The sequence below is a fragment of the Stigmatopora argus genome, chromosome 19, assembly GCF_051989625.1.
Source record: "Stigmatopora argus isolate UIUO_Sarg chromosome 19, RoL_Sarg_1.0, whole genome shotgun sequence".
Lineage (NCBI taxonomy): Eukaryota > Metazoa > Chordata > Actinopteri > Syngnathiformes > Syngnathidae > Stigmatopora > Stigmatopora argus.
The window spans coordinates 1,367,419-1,377,627 of NC_135405.1; the positions used below are offsets into that span (position 1 = coordinate 1,367,419).

The window sequence follows — 10,209 nt, forward strand, 5'->3', positions numbered from 1 at the left end:
GCATACTAAATGCAGTGGCGGGCGGTGCATTTTCTGGTAGCGCCTTCAACGTATCAATCCAACCCTCAAAAACTATTTTATGGCTATAAAACCTCTAATGCAGCTACGGCTGCGACACATAAAAAATAATCAATAAATTAATGCACAAAAATGGGGTAAAATCCACTTCCTAGCAGCATTTCATGATTAAATACAAAAATACAAATACTGGAGCTTTTCAGACATTAAAACCAGGCCAGGGGGTGATTTTCCCGGGAAAAGACAGCGATGAATGTCAATGGCGTACGGGCAAACATTGCCCGAAAATGGGGTAAAATCCAGCCGAAAACAGCATTTATTGATTAAATACAAATACTGGAGCTTTTTAGACATCAGAACCGGGCCCGGAGTATCATTTCCCCGGTAAAAAGACAGCGATGAACGTCGATACATCCATACGTGAAATGACAAAAAAATGCACTAAAATTAGGTAAAATCCACTTCCTAGCATCATTTATTGATTGAATACAAATACTGGAGCTTTTGAGACATTGCAACCAGGCCAGGGGGGTGATTTTTCCCGGGAAAAGACAGTGATGGACGTCAATGGTGAAACGCCAAAAATTAAACTGGGGTAAAATCCACTTCCTAGCAGCATTTTGTGATTAAATACAAACACTGGAGCTTAAATACAAACACTGGAGCTTTTCAGATATCAGAACTTGGCCCACAATTGAAATATTATTTAGGAATATAGCCATATTTTACTCACCAAAATCATTTTTACACAATATCCATCCTCCTTTCTTTCTTCCTTCTTTCCTATCGCCATCGAAGCTAATGATGAAAGTCGAGCCTGTCCTGTCATATTTCCGGCATAGTCCGTTTTGAAAATAGCATTAAATCAACACAACAATATACTATTTGCTTGTGGAGCTAAGTTAGCGCACTGAAAGTGCCCCACACACCATTTTCCCAGCTGTAACAGGCTTGCTAGCTTCGGAGTTGACCGCCCTTTCTTAATGATGTCCATTTTTTTCTGGAAAAGTCCGTCTGGAAAATAGCTTTGTGAGCAAACAGAATCCATTTGTTTTTGCTTCTGTCGGCCATAGTGGGTGGAGTTTGCGATCTCGGCTGCCTCGGGTACTGCTTTGGCCCGCCTACTAGCCAATCATAGTTTGTGAAAGCAATGACATGTACCAGCCAGCAAAATGCTAACGCCTATGAAAAATCATTGTGGGGTTGCCAACTCGAAATCTGATTGGTTAAAAGCAACAGTCTAGTTTAATGCAGCAGAGCCCGCAAGAACTGATTGTGAAGGCTTTGAGGCAGATCTGATCTGGCAACAAATAATGGCTGAAATGTGATTGGTTAAATGCTTCAATATGAAAACACACATCTGGAAGCAGTGCAACCAGGGGGGAAAGCAATGAAAGGAAGCTAACAGACCATTTGGAATAATAAGTATTGATGGACAAAATATAATATGATTCAGATATTTCTTAGGCCAGCAGAAAAGGCCTTGAAGGCCCTGACGGCCCGCCACTGACTAAATGTTACATACATGTGCTTGACCCGGGACTCACACATTCACGCTCGCAATTCAAAAGTAAATAAACATTACTAAACATTTTCTTCTTTCTCACACGCTAAACAGTGTATTGTGCAAACCACAAACTCAACCGGCCTCTACAACAACCAGCATACCTTGAAACACAGGGAGAAATGAGGAAAATCTCCCATGGTTCAAGCTATGTGCAACAAGGCATCAATAATCGAACACCGACCTACTCTTTAACACTTCACACTTGCCATGTGGATCAAGGCATCAACAATCGGACATCGACACACATCCAATCCAAACCAGCCGGACATCCTCAACACGCGATCGCCAATAAATCAAACACTAGCATGTCACACAAGCTGTAAAAAAGTTTCAGATTTTAATGAAGAAACTCACTCATACAAGACACCCCTTGCTCTGAAACTATGACAGACCCTGTGAAATTGTCCATTGTAGGGATCTATGTCAGAGGAACGAATTTGGTCTTGTTTCATGACAGTAAATAGCTTCCATACACCAATTGATATATTGTGACAAGATACTGCCGCAGAGAATGAGGTATTAATGAAGTCCACTGAAATGTTTAAGAAGCTGCAGAGCTCTAAGTGATCAGAGCTTGTGTCTCCAAATGTTTGGACATTAAGGTGTTTCATCAGTACCTTGAAAAGTCAGCATAAAGCTGCTTTTGCATTTTAAAGGAAGAGGTCAATAGTCTTAACTGTGATAACTTTGCACTTTATATAACTGTTAATATATCCATAACAGCAATAGACGGCGAAGCCAAGTTTCACACGTGTGCAGCTCTTTACTGCAACACACAGAACACTCCAAAAACATCTCAACATTCGGGTCACGCTGTATTACACAATGGTCCACACAATGGTGGCGGTGGTTAAACACACTTGTATAATCTGAGGCCACTAACCAGTTATAGTATCAATATATTACAATTCCCATCTTGCACAAGTTACGCTGGCGCAAATAATTGTTTTAATAGAAGGCGTGCTGGGAGTTTCAAAAATGCGCCTGACAATCTTCCAATCTTCTACTGTTAGACTTGGTCCCCACCTCTCTTCCTCCATTACACTGAGCATTGGCTCTCCTCAAGGCTGTGTACTGACTCCTCTTCTGTACTCCCTGTACACATACGACTGTACACCCGCCCACCAGTCTAACGCCATCATCAAATTTGCTGACGACACCACTGTGGTTGGACTCATCTCAGGAGGGGATGAGTCGGCCTACTGAGATGAGGTCAACAAACTGTCTTTGTGGTGCTCGGTGAACAATCTCACACTGAACACCACGAAAACTAAAGAAATAATCCTGGACTTTCGCAAACACGGCACAGATACTGGCCCCACTCCTCATAAATGGAGTATGTGTAGACAGGGTCCAGTCCTTTAAATTCCTGGGGGTCCACGTCACGGATAAGCTCTCATGGTCTACAAACATCACGGCAGTAGTGAAGAAGGCTCAGAAACGACTCCATTTCCTCAGGGTACTTAGGAGGAACAACTTGGACACCAAGCTTCTGATAACCTTCTATAGAACCACTGTAGAGCATCCTGGCGGACTGCATCACAGTGTGGTACGCTGGAAGCACGGCGGCAGACAAAAAGGCCATGCAGAAAGTGATTAACACTGCCCAGAGGATTGTCGGCTGCTCTCTGCCCTCACTGGAAGACATTGCCAGCCCTCGTTACTCAGCACAGCCAGGAACATCATAGGGTACCCATACCACCCTGGTCACAATCTGTTCCAGCTGCTGCCCTCTGGCAGACGCTATAGGTCCCACAAAGTACGGACAAATAGGCTTAAGGACAGTTTTTCCCCACATCCATCAGAACTCTAAATTTGCGGTAACACAACACACATTCCCTTCTGAGGTAATATGAAAAGATGTTTGGGTGGTGATCGAGGCAGATCACCACCCAAACAGCTTTTCATACTAGCTGACTGAAGGTAAGTGAAAGACAGTGAGAGGTAAGTGACCTGTATCCATAAATGCAGAATGCCAAATTACAAGTCCGTAACTATCACTTATTTAGGTCTTTTGCCGAGTAAACGCACCTTGTGGAGAAGCACTACCAATTTCGTCATATGCAGTTTCTGGGTGTGATGACAAGTAGGCTTTTGTTGTTGATGATGATGACAGGGCCTATGTCCGATTATTATTATTATTATTATTATTATGAAGGACACTGCACCAAACTACATGAAGATGTGGCAATGGGTCTGTCAAAGATTGAACAGAAGCTCTGCAACTACTTTGGCTGAGTTGAGATCATGGAAAAACGAGGCAGAAAGGTTTCTGTTCTTCTCACAACAAGTATGGTGGATGTGGTGTCTCTTTTGGTGAATAAAAGGATTGATTGTGGTATTTGCGACACAAATGTCTTCCTGTTTGCAAGACCCAATTCGATGAGCCATTGCATCGGACAGGACTGATTGCGTGTTTATGCAAACAAACGCAGTGCAAAGCACCCAAGTATCTCAGGTCAACACAACTAAAAAAGCATGTGGCCACAGTCTCCCAAGTTCATAATTTTAAAAACCCGTTCAAATGCAATGCGACACATATTTTCTCACACAAAATAAAATAACGGATAGGGAAATGCATTTAGTTCATAACTTGGATCTTTTTCGTATCTCGTGTCACTCATTTGGATATAAAAAATTTCGTAACCTGAAACTTTCGTACCCAGAGGCATTCGTAAGTAGAGGTATGACTATTTTTTCTAAAATCATTTCAGATTTGGATGTACATATTCGATTTTTCATGTGGCTGTTCTGTATTTATTTGTTAGATCAAATTAGGCTAAGTGATGCTGAAGAAAAGGACAGCAACAGCGAATCTGAGGATCAAAGTATCAGAGCTTTCATAGCACCGCAACATGGAACCACTGAGGCTGAAGGTGCCGAGTCTGAAGTTACTGAGCCTGAGAGTGCTCCATCAAGCTCCCTAAACACAGAGCAGGTCCATGATGCCACCGGAGATTATCAGGGTAAACCACCTACCATCAGTTTTTTTGCTGAAAAATAGTTTTGCCATTAACAAATTTCCCCAAATGTTATTTGTTTTTCAGAATTGCAATCATTTGTTACATCTACTGTCAAGGAGACTGTCCCTCCCTCCCCCTGAAGGTTAGCCAAGTCTTAATGTCTCTCACATTGCATAAATAGTATTTTCAGGTCCGGAGTTTTTGAAGTTGGTGTTTTTATTTTTCTGTCTCACTGTTGCCAGGAACACAACCCTTCAAATCAGGTTTTCAGAATTGTCACCTTACAAACCAAATTTCTACGTAAAAGCCGTACCCTTAAAATTGCCTTAAAATTATTGAATTTTACTATTTCTCTTATATAAGATGCCCCCTGATTCACACTTTTCGGCTACATATTCATGGTTTTAATAGCAAGTACAAATGTGTTACTTTGCAGGAAAAATCTTGAGAAAAATCATCGCACGTGTTATTTCTGAAATACTGTATGAATCGAAAGGCTGAAAGTATATGTTAAAGGGTGTTGCCTGCACTTAGACAAATTCAAAAAGGAAGTCACGTGAGCGGTACTACTAGGAAGTGTGTCCGTAGCAGTCTACTTTTCATTAAGTTTCTGGGTGCAATAATAGCATTACACATTATGCAGGCTGATATTTTAATGATCGACCACAATTCGTTCGATCAGCCTTGACAACTATTGGGATGTGCTGACATGGTAAACACTACAAACACGTATCAAGGCTTTATTTATATATTTGTATTGATCCTTTCGTCTGGCCAGTCACAGCACGTTTAACTACGGTATGATGGCGACGCCCTGAGCAAGCAATGGCGGCCACGTTTTTTCACGTATTATGGAAGATAGAGTATTTTTTCTTGAATTTCATTCATAGACGTCAAAATAAATTTTGTTTAGCATTTTATGTTTTTATTTTCTATTTTTAAATAAATGACTGTATCGGTCGCAATGTCTAGCATTATGGCATTTCATCTCTGTAACCTTGCAGTTTGATGCATGTCGAGTCTAATTTGTGCACATATAAGCCGTACCCTTGATTCTGGCATCCTTTTTTTGAGTGACAAATATGGCGTATGTGCGAGAAAATACGGTAACTGACAGCACTATGACGAGAGATAAGTCATGATGTGGCGAACAAAACATTCATAATAGTAAATAGTTTATTATAAGGAGTTGAGCCTTATGAGAAAAGTCATTTTACAATATTCAATTTTTTATTATTATTATTATAAATATTTTATTATATATTATTACCGTGTTTTTCAGATTATAAATCAGTTTTTTTCATAGTTTGGGTGTGATTCATACTCTGGTACAACTTGTGTGAAATTATTAACACTATTACATAATTTCAAGTTTTTTTCATTCAAACAGTGAAATATGGAGCCGAAAACGGTAATCGAGCAGCAGAAAGAAAGTTTGGAGTTAGCGAGAAACTTGTAAGGGACTGGCGAAAAGCGGAGGTAACTTTTACTGAAATGAAGAAAACAAAATAAGCTAATCGCATCTATCTCCCGAGGTGGGGGATTTGTTTAAAAGTGACACAGAGAATGAAGATTTCGATGGATTTAGTGATTAGGAGTGAAATTGATAGTTTGGTAAACTTGTTAGGATGTTCTTTATGCTACACTTATCTGAATAGCTCTTAATATGTTACGTCGTTATTGACATTACCAGGCATGTCAGTAATGTAACGTTAGTATACCGTAAACTCTTTAATTTTAAATTGTCTTTCAAGATCACATTTTTGTTGTTGGTGTTGGAATTTATCAAATAAATTTCCCCCCAAAATGCGACTTATAATACTCCAGTCCGACTTTTTCCTTCTTAGTTATGCATTTTTTTGGCCGGTCCAACTTAAACTCGGGTGCGACTTATAGTCCGGAAAATACGGTAAATATATATTTTATCCCCACCAACGAGTCATTACCGTATTGTGGTGGTGGGGTTTGTGTGTCCCAGTGATCCTTGGAGCTATGTTGTCTGGAGCCTTGTGCCCCTGATAGGGTCACCCATAGCAAACTGGTCTGAGGTGAGGGACCAGGCGAAGAATGGCTAAGAAGACCTCTTGTGATGAGCAACATTATTGGACTACGTCTTCCCTCGCCCGGACGCGGGTCATCAGGATGCCATTCTGCAGCCAGGCCCGGAGGAGGGGCGCGATGGCGAGCGTCTGGTGGGACCTGGGGCCCGGCCGGGCACAGCCCGAAGAGGCAACATGGGTTCCCCCTCACATGAGCTCACAACCTGTGAGGGGCCAAAGAGGTAGGGTGCACCGACAGTTGGGTGTCAGCCAAAGGAGGGATCCTTGGCGGACCGATCCCCGGCTGCAGAAACTGGTTCTTGGGACGTGGAATGAGCTTGAGCTAGTGCATGAGGTTGAGAAATTCCAGCTCGACATAGTCGGGCTCACCTCTACGCACAGCTTGGGTTCCGGTACCACTCCTCTCGACGGGGGTTGCACACTCTTCCACTCTGGAGTTGCCCGCGGTGAGAGGTGCCGGGCGGGTATGGGCATACTTGTCCCCCAGCTCGGTGCCTGTATACCCCGGTGAACGAGAGGGTGGAATCCCTCTGTCTTCGAGTGGGGGGACGGGACCTGACTGTTGTTTGTGCATTTGCACCAAACAGCAGTTCAGAGTACCCACCCTTTTTGGAGTCCTTGAGGGTGAAGGGGTGCTGGAGAGTGCCCCTTCAGGGGACTCCCTCATTCTGCTGGGGGACATCAATGCTCATGTGGGCAATGACAGTGAGACCTGGAGAGGACTGATTGGGAAGAACGGCCTCCCTGATCAAAACCCGAGTGGTGTTCTGTCAGGTACACGGTGAGCATTCAACAAGGTCGAACACAAGACAGATGAGTGAGATTTTGACGCTTCTGCAGAAGGGGAGCACGGAGAGAGAACAGACAGTTACTCTGCGTAAGACTCCGGTCATCTTCGACTGTTTCCGCTCTCCAATCTCCGACTCCTTTGTGCATCAACAGTTTTATTAGGACAAGATTGCGTGACATACAAAGTCTCTATGACAAAGATGCAGGGCTGTGACACGGATGAAGGCTGTGATACGGATGAAGGCTGTGACACGTATTGAAAGCTATGACACGTATTGAAACATTCTTTTTGTTTACTGAAGATTATTTACTCAAGATTATTTCACATTTCCCCCGTAGTAACTATAATATTTTTTATTAATCACATCAATTTGTATCCCTCCTCTCCGGGTTTAGAATACAAACATCATCATCAGTTACTCTTTGGAGGGTATGGAAAACAACAGTCACTTGTCAGGGCACCATCTTAATGAGCGAAGTCAAGACAAGCACATTTACACTGAGTTGGCGTCCTGGGATTCGTCACACTTCAAAGGAGTGCGAGAATCTCCAGCATGGTTTGCCATGCAGTGGTGCTGTATGTCACTGTAAACTACTAGCGTGTTCTGGATTGTGTTTTGAATCATAGCTTTCACACAGGGGAATATACACAGAAAAAATACAGAATAGTAGCAAAACCGCAACAAATGTAATCAGGAGAAAACCATGATCCGGTTGTTAACCATGACCACAGTGATGTACCTATGGCTGAGTGATCCTGGGACATGGTTTTGGCTAGAGGGCTTTCATTTCAGCTATGGCATGAGTAATGTTACCTTCGTCGCCGGTTTCATCTGGGATGAAGGTGCAGCAGTGTTCTCCGACTATGGCACACACACCTCCATCCTTGGCTGTTGTAAAATCCAGGACCATCTGCTCCTCAAACTCCATTTCCCTAAGGGCTTTTAATTAATCAGCTATACCTTGTAGGGCTTTGACAGTTTGGTTAACGAACGATAGTTCAGTGTCTCTACAGGGAGCATACGTTTACCCACTCCAAGCTGGGGAAGTGCTGACAGTATGATTTTCTGGGGGGTTGATCACAATTTATGGTCATTAGGAACATCAGTGCCCCAGATTGAATCATGTAGTTTGAATTGCACTGGTCTCTTTTCTCTTACTGTTATTTTCACTCCCCTGAAAAGGAATGCATTGGTTGGTGGCCTCAGTATTGCATCCCTGCTTTTTGCAGATTATGTGGTTCTGTTGGCTTATCAGACCGTGATCTCCAACTCTCGCTGGAACGATTCGTAACCGAGTGTGAAGCGGTTGGGATGAAAATCAGCACCTCCAAATCCAAGACCATGGTCCTCACTTAGAGAAGGGTGGCCAGGGTCAGGGATCAAGTCCTTCCCCAGTTGGAGGAGTTTAAGAATCTTAGAATCTTGCTCACGAGGGAAGAATGGAGCGGGAGATCGACAGGCGGATCAGGGCGGCATCTGCAATGATGCGGACTCTGCACCGGTCCGTTGTGGTGAGGAAAGAGCTGAGCCAAAAGGCGAGGCTCTCTATTTAACGGTCGATCTACGTTCCGACTCTCATCTATGGTCACGAGCTGAGGGTCGTGACTGAAAGAACGAGATCCCGGATACAAGCGGCTGAAATTTGTTTCCTCCGCAGGATGTCCAGACTCTCCCTTAGAGATAATGTGGGGAGACTGTCTCCCGGCTGGCCCGGGAACGCCTTGGGATACTCCCGGAAGAGCTGGATGAAGAGGCTGAGCTGAGAGGGAAGTCTGGCTTTACCTGCTGTAGCTGCTGCCCCTGCGACCCGACTTCGGATAAGCGGAAGAAGAGGAGATGAGAAATACCGTAATTACTCGAATATAACACGCATATTTTTGCTATATAATTAATTCCAATAGTTGGGGGTGCGTGTTATAATCAATAACTAAAATAAATTACAAATTTTCGATCGAAAAAAGCATTGTCAAACTCACTTTGACGCACGGACATTGTGCAATTTCCAACTTTGAATTCAAAATACACGTATATTAAAGATCGTCAAGCCTCACAAACATCACAATCCTGCATTAATAAGCTGGAAAGTAGAATACTACATTGTAGTGTAGTACGTACTTGTATTTAGAAATATGTCCAACGGGGGGCAGTACATTCCCTTGTTACATGTGATAGTCTTTTCCATTGTGCATATCTTCAAATCATTTATTTATTCAATTTGTATGTTCCTTTTCTTGTTTGAGAATGACAATAGATATTTGAATTAAAACATGGTATTGTCAATTGAAATGTAGTCAATGTTCAAGGAAGTCTAAAAGGTATTGCAACATAACATGTCTACATGATATGTTTGTCCACTCTGTGTATCATCTATTGCCCTAAAATTCAAACGCATAACTCCAACAACTGCACGACACTCGACACGCTCGTACCTGAAGATTTCTCTATCCGGTTTTGAACAAAACAATCGTGAAACGAAGAAAAAAAGGTAAGATTTCTGATTTTCGTCAGCGGGAAATTTTAGGTGCGCACTATATTCGAGTACTGCGTTTTTCCAGATGTTTTTGGCCCAAAATTACCTGCGTGTTATTTTCGAGTGCGCGTTATATTCGAGTAATTACGGTATATTTTATATTATTATATATATTTTATTTCCATATAAAAATGACAAAAAGATGTACTTTCACGAGAATAGTCATTCTCTAGAATTTTAGAATTCTAAAACAACAAAATTAAATTTGCGATTTGCCTCGAAAAAACCTGAATTACAGTTGTAATATTACAAGAAATGACTAGTAATATGAGATTAAAGT

General features: G+C 42.3%; 1 long non-coding RNA gene across 1 annotated transcript; it reads left to right on the top strand.

Moving 5' to 3' along the window:
- Window positions 1-2,739: 2,739 nt before the first annotated feature.
- Window positions 2,740-9,946, top strand: LOC144064993 (uncharacterized). Its single transcript, XR_013296940.1, has 3 exons — window positions 2,740-4,551; window positions 4,633-4,690; window positions 9,057-9,946. It is a non-coding gene; the product is annotated as an uncharacterized LOC144064993 (long non-coding RNA).
- The last annotated feature ends 263 nt before the right edge of the window (window positions 9,947-10,209 follow it).